The sequence below is a fragment of the Microtus oregoni genome, unplaced genomic scaffold, assembly GCF_018167655.1.
Source record: "Microtus oregoni isolate MIOR12 unplaced genomic scaffold, Mior012 000044F_ref0000062, whole genome shotgun sequence".
Taxonomy (NCBI): Eukaryota; Metazoa; Chordata; class Mammalia; order Rodentia; family Cricetidae; genus Microtus; species Microtus oregoni.
This window is the reverse complement of record NW_024543218.1, coordinates 9,487,828-9,494,033: the sequence shown is the minus strand read 5'-3', so window position 1 is coordinate 9,494,033 and position 6,206 is coordinate 9,487,828.

Genomic DNA, 6,206 nt, shown 5'->3' with positions numbered 1-6,206 from the left:
TGCCGGGGACGCAGCCCCGCCGCTCCTATTTCAACAATTCCAAAGTCCCCACTGGTATTAGTGGAAATTGGCACAACCTTTGTGAACAGCAAGTCACCCCAACAGGAGAAAGCAGGGCCAGCCGTTTAGCCACCGACCTAATCATCTCACATCTAGAAATCCATTCTCAGAAAAGCAGCAGAAGCATCCTTAATGTCCAAGAAGAAGGAAAAGGCATCATAGATCAGTCTTTATATGCAGGAGGCATTATGATGCAGTCATTTAAAAATCACAAAAATGTTAGCAAAACAAGGAAATAAACAGTTAAATAATGAGTTTAAAGTGTATAAAAATATATTCTTTTCCTATCTTCCGTATAGTTTCATACATGGGAGCTTGAATATTGGAAAGAAGGGCGGGGCATGGTGGTGCATGGTGCATATCTGCAGACCAGCACGTGGTAGAGCAAATGGATAGAACTGGAAAAAACTGTCCTGAGTGAGGTAACCCAGACCCAGAGAAACGAACACGGTGTGTACTCCCTCATGAGTGGATCAGAGATGCAAAGCAAAGGATAGCAAGCTAATCCACAACCCCAGAGAAGCTAGGTAAAAAAGGGGAACCCTAGGAGGGACACACATGGAGGGCCCCAGGAGGGTAAACTGGGAGGAGGATAGAAAGGAGGGGATGGGGGATGGGAACAAGAGGGATGGAAGTGGCCCAGCTGGGGGAAGGACTGAGGAGGACAATGAAAGTGGGATCTTTATAGAAGAACTCAGTACAGGGTTAGGGAGAAATCTGGTATTAGAGACATTTTCAGGAATCCACAAGGATGACCCCAGCTAAGACTCCTAACAACAGTGGAGAGGGTGGCCTTCCCCTGTAATCAGATTAGTGACTGCCCTAATTGTCATCACAGAACCTACATCCAGTAACTAATGGAAGCAGATGCAGTGACTCACAGCCAAGCACTGGGCTGAGCTCCTGGAGTTTACTTGAAGAGAGGGAGAAGGGATTATATGAACAAGGGGAGTCAAGAGCATGATGGGAAAACCAGAGAGACAGCCAAACCAAGCTAGTTGAAGCTCATGAACTATGGACCGACACGGAAGGAACCTGCGTGGGACTAAACTGGACCCCCTGAATGTGGCTTGATATGTTGGGAGAGGGCCCTGGCAATGTCACCAGGACCTATCCAAGGTTCATGAACTGGTCCTTTGGAGCCCATTCCCTATAGTGGGATACCTTGTTCAGCCTTAATACAGGGGTGGGGATCCTAACACTTGATCCTGCCTTAAGTTCATATGCCAGGCCTTATTGACTCCCCAAGGAAGGCCTTACCCCCTCTGAGGAGTGGATGGGGTATGGGAAGGGGGAAAGTGGAAGCAGGAAAAGAGGAGGGAGGGGGAACTGGGGTTTATATGTAAAATGAAAAGTCATTTTTTAATTAAAAAAATGTGAAGAAAGAGCAAAGTCATGTAGTATTAGAAGGACTCCCAGTGGTGCTGCTATCTCTGCAGGTCAGAGAGTCTCCAAGCCCTGTCAAAGGAGCTTCTTGTAGTAGCTGACAATCAACACAGAGACCCCCAGCTGCTCAGAGTGCTGAAAATAAAGAGTGTCAGAGCCCTATATGGGACACACGTGTCACGGCCCTCACCCCAAGGCTCAGAGATTTTCCAGAAGGAGGGGGGAGAAAGATTGTAAGAGCCGGAACCGGTGAATCACAGCAAGGAAACAATGTTCCCGACATGCACGAGAGAGACTGCACAAATGAACGCATGTGACCGTGACAGCGTGCACGGACCTGATGGAACCCAAGCCAGACAAAACACCAGCACAGAGAGAGGGAAGGTGGACACGAGATCCCACTAGCTGAGGAACTAATAGTTGCTAGGAGGGGAAGAGTCAGTTTTCTAACACCCTGACTCCTGATAGTTCAGCCGTTTGCCAGCGTAGGTCCCACTGGCTTGGGAGTGAGGCCTACACTGGCAAAATCCCACCAGCAGTGGAGGAGCTATGGACGACAGCACATTCAGTGAGGTAGGGGAAGACGAAAACTTGAGTGGGAAGTGCAAGAAGGTTGGAGATCACAGTTATGGGAGAAGTTAGGAGAGGGGTAAATATCATAATCCTAAAGAATGAATGAAAGTACTGTTTAAAAAGAGATCAAAGTCGTCTTTGCTTTCATTTGGGGCTGCATGAGACAATGTCTTATACTTCAACCGTATTTCCAAATTACATAGATTGGAAGGACAATTCTAGGTTTTAGATATTTTTGTAATTTATTTTACATCTCAATTGTAGTTTCCCCTCCCTCCTTTCCTCCCGTGCTATACCCACCCCATTCACTCCTCCTCTGTCAAGAAAGGGGCGGACCTCCCATGGGTATTAATAAAGTATGGCATATCAAGTTGCAGTAAGATTAGGCACCTCACCTTGTATTAAGACTGGGCAAGGCAGACCAGTATGAGAAGTTCCCGAGAGCCAGGCAAAACCTTAGGGATAGTCCCTGCACCCATTGTTAGGAGTCCTCCAAATAAACTAAGTTACACAACTCTCAAATACCTGTAGGTTGGTACCATGCAGGCTGCCTGATTGTTGGCTCAGACTCGGTGAGTCCCTATGAGGCAAGTAAGTTGTTTCTCTGGGTTTTCTTATGATGTCTCCTACAATCCTCCATCCCTCTCTTCATCAGGATTCGGGGGGGGGGGGCAGACTCTAATGTTCTGCTATGGGTTTGCATCTGCTTCCATCAGTTACTGGATGAAGGCTGTCTGATGACATTGGAGTAGTCACCAATCTGATCACAGGAGATGTCCATTCAGGCTATGTACCCACTATTGCTAGGCTTTTTAGCTGAGGACATCCTTGTAGATTCATGGGGGTTCCCTTGCATCGGGTTTCTATCTGACCCTGATATGCACCCCTTTCCAGTCATCTCTTTAAGTACTCTCCCCCTCTATCCGCTCCCTCTACCCAACCCCTCAAGTTCCCATCCCCACCCATGTAGTGGGAGCTGCGGGCCGTTTCTCACTGCCCAGCTCCTGGGCAGTGGCTAGCTTTACCCAAAATAATTACACAGAAATTGTACTCTTTTAAACGCTGCCTGGCCCATTATCTCTTATTGGCTAACTCTCACATCTTGATTAACCCATTTCTAATAATCTGTGTAGCACCACGAGGTGGTGGCTTACCAGGAAAGATTCAGCATGTCTGACCTGGTGGCTGGCTCCATCATGTCTGACCAGAGAGGAGAAGCATGGCGATTGCCTCACTTTCCTCTTCCTCCCAGCATTCTCTTCTGTCTACTCCACCCACCTAAGGGCTGGCCTATCAAATGGCCAAGGCAGTTTCTTTATTAACCAATGAAATCAACACAAAACAGAAGACCCTCCCACATCACACCCACCCCTGTTTATCCAGGAGATTGCTTCTACCTCCCTTTCCCAGGGAGATTCATGAGCACCCCTTTGGGCCCTCCTTGTTACCTAGCCTCTCTGGGGCTGTGAACAGTAGCACGGTTATCCTTTGCTTTACAGTTAATTTCCAGTTATGAGTGAGTTGATGCCATGTTTGTCATTCTGGTAGAATCTGGTAGAATTTGGGGGGTAGCTTATGTATACTATTATATCATCTGCAAATAGATTACTTTGACTTCTTCTTTTCCAATTTGTATTCCCTTGATCTCCTTGTGTTGTCTTATTGTTCTAGCTAGAACTTTAAGTACTATATTGAACAGATATAGAGACAGTGAACAGCCTTGTCCTGTTTCTGATTTTAGTGAAATTGCTTTGAGTTTTTCTCCATTTAATTTGATGTTGGCTGTTGGCTTGTTGTGTATTACTTTTGTTATATTTAGGTGTGTTCATTGTATATCTCTCCAAGACTTTTATCATGAAGAGGTGTTAGTGTGTGTGTGTGTGTGTACACATATATACATATATGTATAGTTTTTCGAGACAGGGTTTCTCTGTGTAGCTCTGGCTGTCCTGGAACTCACTTTGTAGAAAAGGCTGACGTCAACCTCACAGAGATTTCTGTTTTCTTCAATTCTGTAGGGGTTTGCTTTATGCAGTTTGGGATTCTATTATCAAGTATGTACAGATTTATGCACAATAGTAGATTATTAAAGGGGTAGATTAATCCCTTTGTCATTACAAAACAATCCTTGTTTCTATTAATAATTTTGCCTGCAAGTTTGTTTTTATCTGATGTTAGTACAGCCTCCCCAACTTTCCTCTGGTTATCGTCATTATTATTTGCATAATATACTTATTTCATTCTGTATTAGTTACTTTTGCACTGCTCTGAGTAAATACCTGAGGAAAAAAATTAGTGAGAATTTGTGGGGCTTGTTTCAGAGATTTTAGTTCTTATTCTTTAGATACAATGATTCTGGCCCTAGGGTGAAGGACTATGTCATGGTAGCAGGAAATGTGGGGAGAAAAAGAGACCATTCACGAAATGGTCAACAAGGAGAGTGGAAAAGAAAGAGAGAGCCAGGTATATAGCTTTCAAAGCCTCTTAGTGATGTGTTCCTTTTAGGTGGGCCACAGAGCCAAAGTTTTCAGAGACCCACAGAAGAGTACCACCAACTAGGACCAAAGTATTTAGCACATAAGTTTGTTGGAGACATTTATATCCAAACAATAACATCTATCTAAATTTTGCCAATTTGTCACTTTTTAAAGTATGGCTTTTGTAGACAGCATGTAATTGGATAATTTTTAGAAGTCTAGCCTAATCTGTGATTATTTTATTTTTGAGATTAGAATATAATCAAAAATTCTTTCTTCCCTTTCCTTCTTCCATATCCTTCCATAACCCCTCCCCATTCTTCTTCAAATTCAAATTCTTTTTCACTAACTGTTATATATATATATATATATATATATATATATATATATATATATATATGTAGATAGATATATATTCCTAAATATAACTGGTTCCATCCATATAATGTTACTTCTATGTATGTTTTCAAGGCTGACCATTGGCACTGGACAACCAATTGCTATGCTTTTTTTCTGAGGAAGACCCTCCTTTTCTACTCCCTGCTTTTCGAAGTTGCTTGTAGCTCTCTGAATCTTTCTGGATTTTATCCCAGCCACTTTGGCATGTTCATTGATGTAATCTTTGTTTAACTCCCCTCATCAAGAACACTTCTCTTTGCAAAATGCAGAGCTCTGGCTCGCAATCCCAGTAAATACATCTACAAAATACTGCTTAACCTAAAGGCTCAGCGAACATGGTAGAAGAGAGGTTGGAAAGACTGTTAGTGACAAAGATCAGGGCATTCCTTGTGAGATTGTGTCTACTAGTAATATCAGAAACTACACCCATAAAGATTCACTAACATGGCTACTCAAACATGAGCTTATCTATGATTTTTAACTGAAAGGTTTAATCCATTTACATTTAACATAATGACTGAAAAGGTAGAATTTATAGCTACCATTTTCTATGTATTTGCTCCATGTGTTATTTTCTTTTATTTTTCTGCTTATTTTCTTTCTGTTAGATATTTTATGAGTAAAATTTCAAGCCCTGTGTTTTTTTTATAGTGTGTTTTAAGAAGTATTTTCTCCATGGCTTCTCTAAGGATTACTATTAACAAATTTGCTTCAAATATCCATTTTGGATTAAAACTAACTCAATTTTAGTATCACATTAAACTTTGTATAATATGCCCTCATTCCGTCTTCAAGCGCTTGACTCTTAGGTGTCTTCATTGGCTGACACTTCCTGGCAACAGGCACACTGAGGAGAGGAGAAGAGTCAGGTGAGTTCTGGGAAAAGCAAACTATGCTGTTGGCATCTCTCAAGAACAATATTCCTCATACTTTATCACTACACATCACTCGGCATGTGTAATGTAGGGCACACACATTTGCACACAGGTGCATATAATATGTAGCACATCACTTTGCATTTCAATGATTGTCTTGCTCTGGGCTGAAGTAGAAAACATGAATGAAATGGAGTTTTCATGTGGTCTTCTTGGGTGTGTCTGTCAGTCCCATCAAAACTAGCATGATGCTGGTGTTGGGCAGAGTTGAGCTTTAACCATGATGCTGCCATTCTCAGTGTGACTTGATACTTAATCTTTTAATCATTTAATCTTTTGAAGCCCAAGTTTCCTCAAGAACAACAACAACAAAATGACAGATTCTGTGCCAGTTTCAACAGTTCGAGTGAGATAATACCCCCAAATAACTATTACT